This window comes from Sinohyriopsis cumingii, chromosome 4, assembly GCF_028554795.1.
Source record: "Sinohyriopsis cumingii isolate HCF-2022 chromosome 4, ASM2855479v2, whole genome shotgun sequence".
In the NCBI taxonomy this organism is placed as follows: Eukaryota; Metazoa; Mollusca; class Bivalvia; order Unionida; family Unionidae; genus Sinohyriopsis; species Sinohyriopsis cumingii.
This window is the reverse complement of record NC_142964.1, coordinates 18,954,094-18,968,907: the sequence shown is the minus strand read 5'-3', so window position 1 is coordinate 18,968,907 and position 14,814 is coordinate 18,954,094. Positions and strand designations below refer to the sequence as shown.

Genomic DNA, 14,814 nt, shown 5'->3' with positions numbered 1-14,814 from the left:
TTTGAAATCAAGGAGAATAAAAGACATTAGTTTGTTGCTGTCACGATCATAAAATTCAATCAGATCATTCAGGATTTTCTTGACAGTTATATCATGAAAAGGAAATAAGGAATAACCGGCATGCAATTTGCCTACAACAAAATCAACTATCATTGTATCATTATAATCATTTTTGCATTGTTATGATCAAGAAAGTTACCAGCATCAAGGTGAAATCATCAAATCTTTAAAAACATCTGCAATCTCATCTTAACCAGTAAACTCTTTATTACTGACAACAGTTCTTGCAATTTCACATCTGTATAATGAAGGTCCCGATATCTTTTGATACTATTTTCAATGTTACTTTTTAAACATTCTCGTATGGGCTTTCTCGCAAGAGTAATTACACTATTTCTTCATTTCTTAAAGCTACCTAATCTACTATTTCAGTCAGTGACATAATAAGTGATCGTCTCAAACCTCTTATGAAGGGAATCTGCTTGTAATGCTAGTATCTAATGAGGGTTATGACCTGGTCGCGAAACACTCTCAAACATTCATTATAGAAGCTATTGGCATCATAAAGTCAAGGACCCTAAATTTAAAGCGAATTGAAGAATTTGATAATTAATAAAAACGCTTAAAAATGGTATGGCAAAATATTATGATTCCGCTGGGGGTCGATCCCAGGACCTCTCGCGTGTGAGGCGAGCGTGATAACCACTACACTACGGAACCATTGGTTCGAAGGTTACAAAATACACTTTCTGATGATATCTGTACCTTTCATGGTCCTTTCATTAGTAACTATAGTTCATTCGGCACAGCATCATCAATATTATACGCATTTGTAGCTCAGTGACATGTCATGTCATGTCCGTATCTCAAAATGAAGTTAACATTACCGAATTCGTTTTGCTCACGAACAATTTCAACACCATAATGATCAACGTACAGCTCAAAGCTACTCATTCGATACATGATACAAATCATGGTATGCATGATGTTGATCCTGGGGATATGGAAAGGTTCCTATTTGATGGAGAATTCAGATGTTATGCGTATTGCCATATGGCACATGTAAACCAGCAACATATGCATCATTTATTTGTCATTCTATTACTTTTCATTTCTACTAAATCTGTGCTTATGGTGCGATTTGTTTACTACGTAGACCACGTATGTCTTTCTGTGACACGCAACGGCTGTCAAATCTTCGTTTGTTAATGATGTGATATATTAACAGTATTTACACCATGGCAAATAGATTAGATAGTTCAGTGCTTTGTCCTAGCGACATCTTCTCGATTGCATAGTTACCTCCCTTTGAATGTAATGTCAACTAACCAATAGCGTGTAACAGCGGTGCTTTGCGCATGGGCCGAAAATGGTAGGGACGATTCACTTCAGAAGGATACTTTGTCGGTTCAGCAATGACATACCACCACAGAGAAGCCATTACAAGTGTATTTCTATGAAAGGCTATATCTGTACATAAAACGTATCGCCATTGGAATATCGCTTATTTATCAGTCTATTGCAGCAGTGATCTCCCATCTCGATCATGTAGAAAGAGTGTTCAAATTTTGGAGTAGCTGATTTTGACTATATGCGGTGGCTTGCCTCTACTTCTCATTAGATTAACTGACCCAAAATTCTGCAGCGTCTGATTGACCCGCCATTGTGTTGATAGGGTTAACATATAGGAACCATGCCTAGCGAAGATGTTGCTGTCATGACTGTTCAGTCGTGTCTAAGAAATAGATCCTTCTATAACTGAAGGACCAACATTGCGTAACACATAAACACGGGACTCTCTCTATCTCTCTCCATGTAAAGAAGTGGTATTGATATTAGTAGTCTACCTCTTGCATGTACGCGGTTCTAATTGAATGCTAAAGCTGTCATCGAAGCAGAAGACCAGGATTCACACCGAGGTGTTTTTCACATACATCTTTCTTGTTTGTAACAATGTATACATAAGACTATCAACTGGAACGACTTTAGTTTATTCCAGCTAAAAGGTGTGTGTAACCAAAATGAGTCTACTTGACCTCTAAACAATCAAAGAGTTTAAGGCCGCCATTCGGAATACAGCATCTGCACATCATCACATTGTTAAGGTTTCAGTGTATATGAGATTAGGCTATCGTTAGTAAAATCAAAGAGTTTTCTTGGGGTCAACAATTAAGATGTTTCAGCTAATCTAGTTAGCAAAGTAATACAGGAGTAACGAATCCTAAAATACAATTGAAAATCAAATATAAGATTCAGTGCTGTTAACTAATTCCATGGCTGCTTCTAAACTTCTTTCTCAAAGACATTTGAAATCGAGGAGAATAAAAAATATTAAATTCTTGCTGTCAGGATCATAAAATCCAATCAGGTCATTCAGGATTTTCTTGACAGTTATATCATGAAAACGAAATAAGGAATAAGCGCCATGCAATTTGTCTACAACAAGATCAGCTATCACTGTAATCCTTTATGCATAGTTTATGATCAAGAGGTTTACCAGCATCAAGGTGAAATCGTGAAATCTTTATAAGTAAAACATCTGCAATACCATCTTAACCAGTAAACCCTTTATTACTGACAACAGTTCTTGCAATTTCACATTTGTATAATGAAGGTCCCGATATCTTTTGTTACTATTTTTAAAGTTACTTGTTAAACATTCTCGTATGGGCTTTCTCGCAAGATTAATTACACTATTTCTTCATTTCTTAAAGCTCACTAAATCTACTATTTCAGTCAGTGACATAATATGTGATCGTTTCAAAGGTCAAATGAAGGGAATCTCCTTGTAATGCTAGTATCTAATGAGGGTTATGGCCTGGTCGCGAAACACTCTCAAACATTCATGATAAAAGCTATTGGCATCATAAAGTCAATGACCCTAAATTTAAAGCGAACTGAAGAATTTGATAAGTAATAAAAGCGCTTAAAAATGGTATGGCAAAATATTATGGTTCCGCTGGGGGTCGATCCCAGGACCTCTCGCGTGTGAGGCGAGCGTGATAACCACTACACTACGGAACCATTGGTACTCAGCTTCCAAACTACACTTTGTGATGACAACTGTACCTTTCATGGTCCTTCCATTAGTTTTTATAGTTCATTCGGCACAGCATCATCAATGCTATCCGCGTTTGTAGCTCAGTAACATGTTATGTCTTTGTCTCAAAATGAAGTTAAAATTAGCTTAATTCGTTTTGCTCACGAACAATTTCAGCACCATAATCATCAATGTTAAGATGAACGCTACTCATTCGATACATAGGTATTAGACGCGAGCTGGATGGAGAGAAAAAAACATAATCTGAAGGAGAATTCTCATATAGAGTGACAAAATTACCTTAGATAACCCCCATGATCCTTTCTGGCATAGGACCCTCTCTATCATAATATATAAGAGGGAAGGTACGTAACTTCCAAATATTTAGTTCCACCCATGACCCTCGATTTCCTTCTTCTCTTTCCGTCTATAAAGGCACACGACCATACTATATGGCTTGTTCTACTCCGGAGATATTTTTCTATTCATCAAGCCATCATTGACGTTTCTGCGTTGTACCAAACTGAAGTTACGGGCTCCGAAACGTGCGATTTCGCGAATTTTGTCTCTTGGGACAAGTACGTGCACATGTGGAAACCGGTGAACAGAGCTACATGTACCATGTTTGCGACTCTACGATGCAACCATCCTTGAATTACAGAAAAGTGGGAGATGCAAACGTAATTTTTACTTCCCATTAATTCGATTCAACTTAATGAACCATGTTCCATGCAAGAATTAGACATTGTCTTCTTCACTGCACATACATCGCATACATGCGACACGATTTTCAAAGTAGGTAATCTATGCGGCACACACGTCAACGCCGAAATATGATTGGCTCAAAAGGTTATACTTATTATCACGTGAGCTCGGACTTGTCCCAGCAGCTAATCTAGTCAGCGTAGTAATACAATAACAACGAATCCAAAAATCCAATTGAAAATCAAATATAAGATCCAGTGGTGTTCACTAATTTCATGGCTGCTTCTAAACGTCTTTCTCAAAGAAATTTGAAATCAAGGAGAATAAAAGACATTAGTTTGTTGCTGTCACGATCATAAAATTCAATCAGATCATTCAGGATTTTCTTGACAGTTATATCATGAAAAGGAAATAAGGAATAACCGGCATGCAATTTGCCTACAACAAAATCAACTATCATTGTATCATTATAATCATTTTTGCATTGTTATGATCAAGAAAGTTACCAGCATCAAGGTGAAATCATCAAATCTTTAAAAACATCTGCAATCTCATCTTAACCAGTAAACTCTTTATTACTGACAACAGTTCTTGCAATTTCACATCTGTATAATGAAGGTCCCGATATCTTTTGATACTATTTTCAATGTTACTTTTTAAACATTCTCGTATGGGCTTTCTCGCAAGAGTAATTACACTATTTCTTCATTTCTTAAAGCTACCTAATCTACTATTTCAGTCAGTGACATAATAAGTGATCGTCTCAAACCTCTTATGAAGGGAATCTGCTTGTAATGCTAGTATCTAATGAGGGTTATGACCTGGTCGCGAAACACTCTCAAACATTCATTATAGAAGCTATTGGCATCATAAAGTCAAGGACCCTAAATTTAAAGCGAATTGAAGAATTTGATAATTAATAAAAACGCTTAAAAATGGTATGGCAAAATATTATGATTCCGCTGGGGGTCGATCCCAGGACCTCTCGCGTGTGAGGCGAGCGTGATAACCACTACACTACGGAACCATTGGTTCGAAGGTTACAAAATACACTTTCTGATGATATCTGTACCTTTCATGGTCCTTTCATTAGTAACTATAGTTCATTCGGCACAGCATCATCAATATTATACGCATTTGTAGCTCAGTGACATGTCATGTCATGTCCGTATCTCAAAATGAAGTTAACATTACCGAATTCGTTTTGCTCACGAACAATTTCAACACCATAATGATCAACGTACAGCTCAAAGCTACTCATTCGATACATGATACAAATCATGGTATGCATGATGTTGATCCTGGGGATATGGAAAGGTTCCTATTTGATGGAGAATTCAGATGTTATGCGTATTGCCATATGGCACATGTAAACCAGCAACATATGCATCATTTATTTGTCATTCTATTACTTTTCATTTCTACTAAATCTGTGCTTATGGTGCGATTTGTTTACTACGTAGACCACGTATGTCTTTCTGTGACACGCAACGGCTGTCAAATCTTCGTTTGTTAATGATGTGATATATTAACAGTATTTACACCATGGCAAATAGATTAGATAGTTCAGTGCTTTGTCCTAGCGACATCTTCTCGATTGCATAGTTACCTCCCTTTGAATGTAATGTCAACTAACCAATAGCGTGTAACAGCGGTGCTTTGCGCATGGGCCGAAAATGGTAGGGACGATTCACTTCAGAAGGATACTTTGTCGGTTCAGCAATGACATACCACCACAGAGAAGCCATTACAAGTGTATTTCTATGAAAGGCTATATCTGTACATAAAACGTATCGCCATTGGAATATCGCTTATTTATCAGTCTATTGCAGCAGTGATCTCCCATCTCGATCATGTAGAAAGAGTGTTCAAATTTTGGAGTAGCTGATTTTGACTATATGCGGTGGCTTGCCTCTACTTCTCATTAGATTAACTGACCCAAAATTCTGCAGCGTCTGATTGACCCGCCATTGTGTTGATAGGGTTAACATATAGGAACCATGCCTAGCGAAGATGTTGCTGTCATGACTGTTCAGTCGTGTCTAAGAAATAGATCCTTCTATAACTGAAGGACCAACATTGCGTAACACATAAACACGGGACTCTCTCTATCTCTCTCCATGTAAAGAAGTGGTATTGATATTAGTAGTCTACCTCTTGCATGTACGCGGTTCTAATTGAATGCTAAAGCTGTCATCGAAGCAGAAGACCAGGATTCACACCGAGGTGTTTTTCACATACATCTTTCTTGTTTGTAACAATGTATACATAAGACTATCAACTGGAACGACTTTAGTTTATTCCAGCTAAAAGGTGTGTGTAACCAAAATGAGTCTACTTGACCTCTAAACAATCAAAGAGTTTAAGGCCGCCATTCGGAATACAGCATCTGCACATCATCACATTGTTAAGGTTTCAGTGTATATGAGATTAGGCTATCGTTAGTAAAATCAAAGAGTTTTCTTGGGGTCAACAATTAAGATGTTTCAGCTAATCTAGTTAGCAAAGTAATACAGGAGTAACGAATCCTAAAATACAATTGAAAATCAAATATAAGATTCAGTGCTGTTAACTAATTCCATGGCTGCTTCTAAACTTCTTTCTCAAAGACATTTGAAATCGAGGAGAATAAAAAATATTAAATTCTTGCTGTCAGGATCATAAAATCCAATCAGGTCATTCAGGATTTTCTTGACAGTTATATCATGAAAACGAAATAAGGAATAAGCGCCATGCAATTTGTCTACAACAAGATCAGCTATCACTGTAATCCTTTATGCATAGTTTATGATCAAGAGGTTTACCAGCATCAAGGTGAAATCGTGAAATCTTTATAAGTAAAACATCTGCAATACCATCTTAACCAGTAAACCCTTTATTACTGACAACAGTTCTTGCAATTTCACATTTGTATAATGAAGGTCCCGATATCTTTTGTTACTATTTTTAAAGTTACTTGTTAAACATTCTCGTATGGGCTTTCTCGCAAGATTAATTACACTATTTCTTCATTTCTTAAAGCTCACTAAATCTACTATTTCAGTCAGTGACATAATATGTGATCGTTTCAAAGGTCAAATGAAGGGAATCTCCTTGTAATGCTAGTATCTAATGAGGGTTATGGCCTGGTCGCGAAACACTCTCAAACATTCATGATAAAAGCTATTGGCATCATAAAGTCAATGACCCTAAATTTAAAGCGAACTGAAGAATTTGATAAGTAATAAAAGCGCTTAAAAATGGTATGGCAAAATATTATGGTTCCGCTGGGGGTCGATCCCAGGACCTCTCGCGTGTGAGGCGAGCGTGATAACCACTACACTACGGAACCATTGGTACTCAGCTTCCAAACTACACTTTGTGATGACAACTGTACCTTTCATGGTCCTTCCATTAGTTTTTATAGTTCATTCGGCACAGCATCATCAATGCTATCCGCGTTTGTAGCTCAGTAACATGTTATGTCTTTGTCTCAAAATGAAGTTAAAATTAGCTTAATTCGTTTTGCTCACGAACAATTTCAGCACCATAATCATCAATGTTAAGATGAACGCTACTCATTCGATACATAGGTATTAGACGCGAGCTGGATGGAGAGAAAAAAACATAATCTGAAGGAGAATTCTCATATAGAGTGACAAAATTACCTTAGATAACCCCCATGATCCTTTCTGGCATAGGACCCTCTCTATCATAATATATAAGAGGGAAGGTACGTAACTTCCAAATATTTAGTTCCACCCATGACCCTCGATTTCCTTCTTCTCTTTCCGTCTATAAAGGCACACGACCATACTATATGGCTTGTTCTACTCCGGAGATATTTTTCTATTCATCAAGCCATCATTGACTTTTCTGCGTTGTACCAAACTGAAGTTACGGGCTCCGAAACGTGCGATTTCGCGAATTTTGTCTCTTGGGACAAGTACGTGCACATGTGGAAACCGGTGAACAGAGCTACATGTACCATGTTTGCGACTCTACGATGCAACCATCCTTGAATTACAGAAAAGTGGGAGATGCAAACGTAATTTTTACTTCCCATTAATTCGATTCAACTTAATGAACCATGTTCCATGCAAGAATTAGACATTGTCTTCTTCACTGCACATACATCGCATACATGCGACACGATTTTCAAAGTAGGTAATCTATGCGGCACACACGTCAACGCCGAAATATGATTGGCTCAAAAGGTTATACTTATTATCACGTGAGCTCGGACTTGTCCCAGCAGCTAATCTAGTCAGCGTAGTAATACAATAACAACGAATCCAAAAATCCAATTGAAAATCAAATATAAGATCCAGTGGTGTTCACTAATTTCATGGCTGCTTCTAAACGTCTTTCTCAAAGAAATTTGAAATCAAGGAGAATAAAAGACATTAGTTTGTTGCTGTCACGATCATAAAATTCAATCAGATCATTCAGGATTTTCTTGACAGTTATATCATGAAAAGGAAATAAGGAATAACCGGCATGCAATTTGCCTACAACAAAATCAACTATCATTGTATCATTATAATCATTTTTGCATTGTTATGATCAAGAAAGTTACCAGCATCAAGGTGAAATCATCAAATCTTTAAAAACATCTGCAATCTCATCTTAACCAGTAAACTCTTTATTACTGACAACAGTTCTTGCAATTTCACATCTGTATAATGAAGGTCCCGATATCTTTTGATACTATTTTCAATGTTACTTTTTAAACATTCTCGTATGGGCTTTCTCGCAAGAGTAATTACACTATTTCTTCATTTCTTAAAGCTACCTAATCTACTATTTCAGTCAGTGACATAATAAGTGATCGTCTCAAACCTCTTATGAAGGGAATCTGCTTGTAATGCTAGTATCTAATGAGGGTTATGACCTGGTCGCGAAACACTCTCAAACATTCATTATAGAAGCTATTGGCATCATAAAGTCAAGGACCCTAAATTTAAAGCGAATTGAAGAATTTGATAATTAATAAAAACGCTTAAAAATGGTATGGCAAAATATTATGATTCCGCTGGGGGTCGATCCCAGGACCTCTCGCGTGTGAGGCGAGCGTGATTTTTTTTTTCTTTCTTTATTTAAAAAAAGCTTTGTACAGTATATAAGTTAAAAATATACAGTCAGTATGTACATAGTAGTTTGTAATGCTATATTACAAAACAATGATTCTACAATAGTATTTTGTTAAGCTATATTACAGAACAATGATTCTAAAATTTTTTTTGTAATGCTATAGTACAAAACAATGATTCTACAATGTAATAAACACTTTATCCTCTTCTATTCTCATTAAAGGATTATCTTTTACAAAATACTTCGTAATCAAAGTCTGATTTTTGTCTTTGTAATGTTGATACGCATATAATATATATTTTCTAGTCAAATATTGGAACAATCTTTCTATGTCTATTTGTTTCCCTAATAAAGACATAATGTTTCTTCTTTTGTAAATGCACAATCGAGCAATGCTCAGAATGTAGTTCAAAAAATAACTATTTACTGATTTTTCTTTCTTTGTTATATCCTATCATGAGCATTTGTTCAAAAGAAGTGCTATTGAGAACACCAACTCTACAATTTTTAAAAAGAATCTCAACTATATATACAATATAATTCTTAACAGAGCTTAATTCAGGACATTTTAAAAACATGTGAAATAAATCCTCTGTTTCCAACTGGCACACTGGACATAAGTCATTATCAATTTTGCCATAGTATTTTAGTCTCTCTTTTGTAAATATTCGATTGTGCATTATTCTGTAATCCAAATCTATACAATCTGGGGTCTTGAAAGGTAGGTGTATCAATTTCCAGTATTTATGCTTTTCCAAACTAAATATCTTACTCCAAAAGGAAACAGAAGCTGGTTCTTGAAAAATCAACGTACATAAAAGCTTGTAAAATAGTTGTGTTGTACATAAACAGAGGTCATATAATTTTGTATCAACTCTGAGAAACATATTATTTCTCCCATTGGTTACAGTGGGTTTTGACTCTGTTGCAACAATATTTCTCCAGCCTAATGGTATACTTTCTATTATGCAATTATAGTCTTTTTTATCTTATCTGTTTTGATCTCAGAATTTGATTTGTATATCATTTCTTGAATAGCTCTATAAGGTAGTATTCCAGGTACAAATTCATATGTAATATCCTGAACACGAACAATTCCTGCTTCTATAAATTCTGCGAAAAACAACGTTTTACCAGCACATGTAATATTAGGATTTAAAAAGAGAGGTTGTTCAAAAACATTCCTCACATCAATATTTGTATCGATATTATTTCTAAGTTTTTCCCATGCATGAAACATTTCTCTGTAAAATATAGGTAGGGTATTCAATTGTTGCTTATTTAAAGACATGAGAAACAACTCTTTGGTCAACCTCATGTTCAGGACAGTAGATAAAAAGTGATCAAAGGTATTTTTCCACATAGCATGGCAATTCACATCAAAGTATCTTTTTAAAAATTTTAGTCTGAATGCATACATTTTCATCTTTATATCAGTTAACTGTAGTCCGCCATTTCGCTTATCACCAATTATTGTATAATAGTGAACCAAATGGGACTTTCCTGACCAGATAAATCTGAGAAATAATTGCTTCAATTCATCAGCAATCATATCAGGAAGAGGCTGAACTGACACTATGTACAATACTCTAGAAACTAATAAGTTATTAACAACTGTTACTTTTCCTTGTATTGTCAAATATCTCTGTGACCACAGTTGCAATAAGTTTTTAATTTTAGACAATCTATCATTCCAGTTCAGTTGCTCACATAACTTTGCACATTTTCCCACATAAGCTCCCAAAATTAAGATGACTTGATCACACATTTGAATTTGTAATTGTTTGCAATAATCATCAGTAAGTTTACCAGATCCAATACACAGAAGTTCTGTCTTTTCCTTGTTCACCTTTGCACCAGATCCTTTACAATACAAGTCAAGTACATTAAAAGATTGATTAATGGATTGTGTGTCCGCTAATGTCAAGGTTGTATCATCTGCATGTTGAAAAACTTTACTTGTATTACTAGACAGTGGGAGTGGAATACCTTTGATAGTGGGATTTGCTTTGATAGCGAGTCCTAAGGGTTCTGCTGCTAATACATATAACATTGCTGATATAGGACAACCTTGTCTGACTGAATTTTTAATTAAAAAGGGTTTCGTTAGATGACCATTGCATTTAACACTACTTTTAATTTCATTATAAAATATCTTTATCCACTGAATAAAATTGTCACCAAAACCGAACTTTCGTAAAACAGAAATCAAATATGAGTGGCAAACTCTGTCAAACGCTTTTTCTTGATCAATTTTTAAGATATATCCCTCAAGATTGTCTCTCTCAACCATATCTATAATATCTCTTACAGTGACTATAGTATCAGCAATATCTCTCCCAACTATACAACATGTCTGAGTTTGAGAAATAATTTTGGGTAATACCATTTTTAAACGTGTAGACAAAATCCTTGCCAAAATTTTATAATCTACATTAAGTAAACTGATAGGACGCCAATTTTGCAATCTTCTATTATCCCCCTTATTTTTATAAATAAGTGATATAACCCCAAATCTCATTGATCTCGACATAATATTGTCATTCTTAACACTCTGAAAGATGTGCAACAGAATATCATATATACAATCATAAAATTTACAATACCACTCTACTGTCAATCCGTCCGGGCCGGGGCTTTTATTTTTAGCCATCCCTTTTATAGCTGTATGTATTTCATCAACTGTTATTATGGCATCACACATATCTTTCTCCTCATCAGATACAGAACAGTTTACAAAATTTAAAAGTGAATCAGTACAATTATCATCAACAGTTACCGAAGAATATAAATGACTATAAAACTGATGTATTTCATCTAAGATTCCGCTTGTATTTGAAATAATTACACCATCATCATCAATCAATTCATTGATTACATTTTTGTTGTGTCGATATTTCTCAAGATTTAGAAAATATTTAGTATTTCTATCGCTTTCAATTGCCCATTTGGCCTTAGATCTCAATATAGCACCCCGACAAAAATCAGTTTCATAGTCACTTAGCTGATGTTTTAGTTCTTCATATTTGTTAATGTCATATGGTTCTTTATTTGCGACTTTTTCTGAAAATGATTTTAATTTATTTTGCAATGTAAAGTATTCTTGTAATCTTTCCTTATTTCTTCTTGTACAGTATACTTGGGAAAATTTTTTAATTTTGTATTTTACATTATCCCACCAAATGAGTGGTTCACTGAAATACATTTCGTCAGTTTTTCCTTCGGTAAGAATTGATTTCACTCTTTGTACATATTTTTTCTCAAAAAGAACATTGTTATTTAATATCCATAATCCGGGCCCTGTTTCCACTTTGCAGGTATTTAGTTTAAGGTATACAAAAGAATGATCACTAAAGGATGTATCTGCATAATAAATATTTTGCACATTGGAGTGCAATTTTGAGGAAATCAAAAAATAATCTATTCTACTCTGCTTCATTTCGCCTAGTACAACTTGTTTTCTGGAGAAACTACGAGTACTAGGATTTCGTGATCTCCATAAATCGGTAATATTCCTATCATGAATAATTTTATAAAGTTCACGCACTGCTACATCATCAATATGTAAGGCTTTGTTATGTCGATCAATACCTGCTAAAGTTGTATTAAAATCACCAGCCAGGATAGTGCTATCACTAGTACTGTTATGTAAATATGTATTTAGCTTCATGAAAAAGTTAAACCTTTCCTTCACAACATTTGGAGCATAAATATTGATTAAATCAATCACTTTATCATCAATAGCTATTTTAAGATGTAAAATCCTACCCTTTTCAATCATTTCTTGTGTCACCTGATTTCTCAATTCTCTCACTACTAAAACAGCAACACCTGCCCTCCTATTGTCAGCATTACTATAAAATATGTCACCATTCCAAATCTCATTTTCTCTAATACTTTCAACAAACTCATCATCCCAAAAGGTTTCTTGCAATAATAAAATATGGCCTCTTTTCTCTTTAAATGTGTTGATATGGTTAACATATAGGAACCATGCCTAGCGAAGATGTTGCTGTCATGACTGTTCAGTCGTGTCTAAGAAATAGATCCTTCTGTAATTGAAGGACCAACATTGCGTATCAGATAAAGACGGGACTCTCTCTATCTCTCTCCATGTAAAGAAGTGGTATTGATATTAGTAGTCTACCTCTTGCATGTACTCGGTTCTAATTGAATGCTAAAGCTATCATTGAAGCAGAAGTGTAGTGTTTGTCTTAGTGACTTGCTTTCTGGGATTTCGTTTACCACCCGATTCCGTGTGAACTCTTTACGAACAGTACTTACCACCCAATAAAACATGAAGGTGATTCCTTTAAATGTTCACGAGAGACTCATTTTTCTCAAAGCTTTGCGTTTTCATCTAGATACTTCTCGACCTCTACGGGAAAAAAAGATTCGTCAACTTTTGGGTACCGAAGTATGACGATGTGTGTGTAGCTGGTAACTTACACCCCCTCTGGACAGATGTGCGTGACTAGAAAAATTGGGGCTTTGAGACTTGGACCCAAGAAGTGGCCCATTATGCTCAAGAGTTGTGATCCTCCATTTCAAAGTTCTAGGAAAAAAGTCACTTTTTAACCTGTGTTAAAGACAGTGCCAAAAGAACCCGTCACCGAGGATAATCATTCCCTTCAGGACAGGACTGTCATGGACATTCCCGAAAGACTGTTTCGGGAGGACACTTCTGTGACATTACCCCATGTAGAGCCTGTAAGAACATTTCGCATTGTCCCTAGGGCATCTTGGTTACCCAAAACATGTTATACAGAAACGTGTTTCTATTCCACTTTGATCGTATTGATGTGTATTTTATCGTTGTACTTAACCCTTTGGCTTTTATGCACTTTTTGTCTTTCGTGTTTATTTTTAAAATATTAATAAACGTGTCTTGAAAAAAGTATAAAAACTCTTGTCTTGTCTGTCATGCTGACACTATGGCTACCTCTGTGTCTTTGCTCTCTCTTCCTCCACTTTCAAAGTCATCGACGAACACGTAGATCTTGCCAGTTGGGAGGTTTTGTATCTTCGCCACAATTGTGCATGTGCCACTTTTTTCTAACTGCACCGCAGCCTGATAGTTGTTCCTGGGGAAGGGAATGGTGCCACCTCCCCCAGGCTTTTATGGGTTCAAGGAACCCTGATAGTTTGGCTTCAATCTGTGGGTCCCTTACAGTTGAATGGTTGGCTGTCATTAGTGGGAAGGAGAGCTCGGGAACGGTCTTGGTTGCTTCACATCGCTGGTTTCTTTTTGCATTTGCCTGGTGTTTCTTGCGTCTTTTGGTTTTTTTTGGTGGTTTTTTCGTCAAAATGTTCTCAAAATGGGGGGTGTTCTTTGCTGTTTATAGAGGTTGTTAGTAGAAATCATGTATGAAGAGAGATTTTCAAGGTTATTATGGTATTACTAGTCGAGGTGTTTAGGGTGTGCTTCCTACGTTATGTTATTTATAAATTTTTAGATATTGCCTCTTTATGTTTTTTATTCATTAATGTTTTTAGAGATTGAATGTTATTTCTACTTTATTTAGCAAGAGACCGGAGTCTTAGCCGATTACACTGTTCGTTAAGGACATCTAGGACCAGAGTCCTAGCTGATTACTCGGGTCGTTAAGGACATCTAGGACCGGAGTCATAGCCGATTACACGGTTCGTTAAGGACATCTAGGACCGGAATCCTAGCTGATTACTCGGTTCGTTAAGGACATCAAGGACATCCGATTTTGCGGTTTCCTTAGTTTTTGATAGGTGCTTCGTAAGTGAATTATTTATTAATATTTTTATAAAATTGAATGATATGTTATGGGTTTTTATGTGGTGGCTTCTAACTTTATTTAGCTTGTTACTGGGTCTTTTGGTTTTGTGGGGATAGTAATTATATTTTGTTCCTAAGTCCTGCGGAGTCTATGAATTTATTTATATTTTTGTATGCTGATTGTTTATTTTTATTAGAGTCCATAAGAAACTCTTGGTATGTGTGTGGTGATCCAATCTCTTTGGTT

The 14,814-nt window shown here is 35.7% G+C and overlaps 4 non-coding genes across 4 annotated transcripts; all 4 read right to left on the bottom strand.

The window, feature by feature from the left end:
* Positions 1–647: 647 nt before the first annotated feature.
* Positions 648–720, bottom strand: Trnav-cac (transfer RNA valine (anticodon CAC)). Its single transcript has one exon. It is a non-coding gene; the product is annotated as a tRNA-Val (tRNA).
* Positions 721–2,951: 2,231 nt separating this feature from the next.
* Positions 2,952–3,024, bottom strand: Trnav-cac (transfer RNA valine (anticodon CAC)). Its single transcript has one exon. It is a non-coding gene; the product is annotated as a tRNA-Val (tRNA).
* A 1,675-nt stretch (positions 3,025–4,699) lies between these two features.
* Positions 4,700–4,772, bottom strand: Trnav-cac (transfer RNA valine (anticodon CAC)). The gene has a single exon. It is a non-coding gene; the product is annotated as a tRNA-Val (tRNA).
* Positions 4,773–7,003: 2,231 nt separating this feature from the next.
* On the bottom strand, positions 7,004–7,076 carry Trnav-cac (transfer RNA valine (anticodon CAC)). The gene has a single exon. It is a non-coding gene; the product is annotated as a tRNA-Val (tRNA).
* Between the last annotated feature and the right edge of the window lie 7,738 nt (positions 7,077–14,814).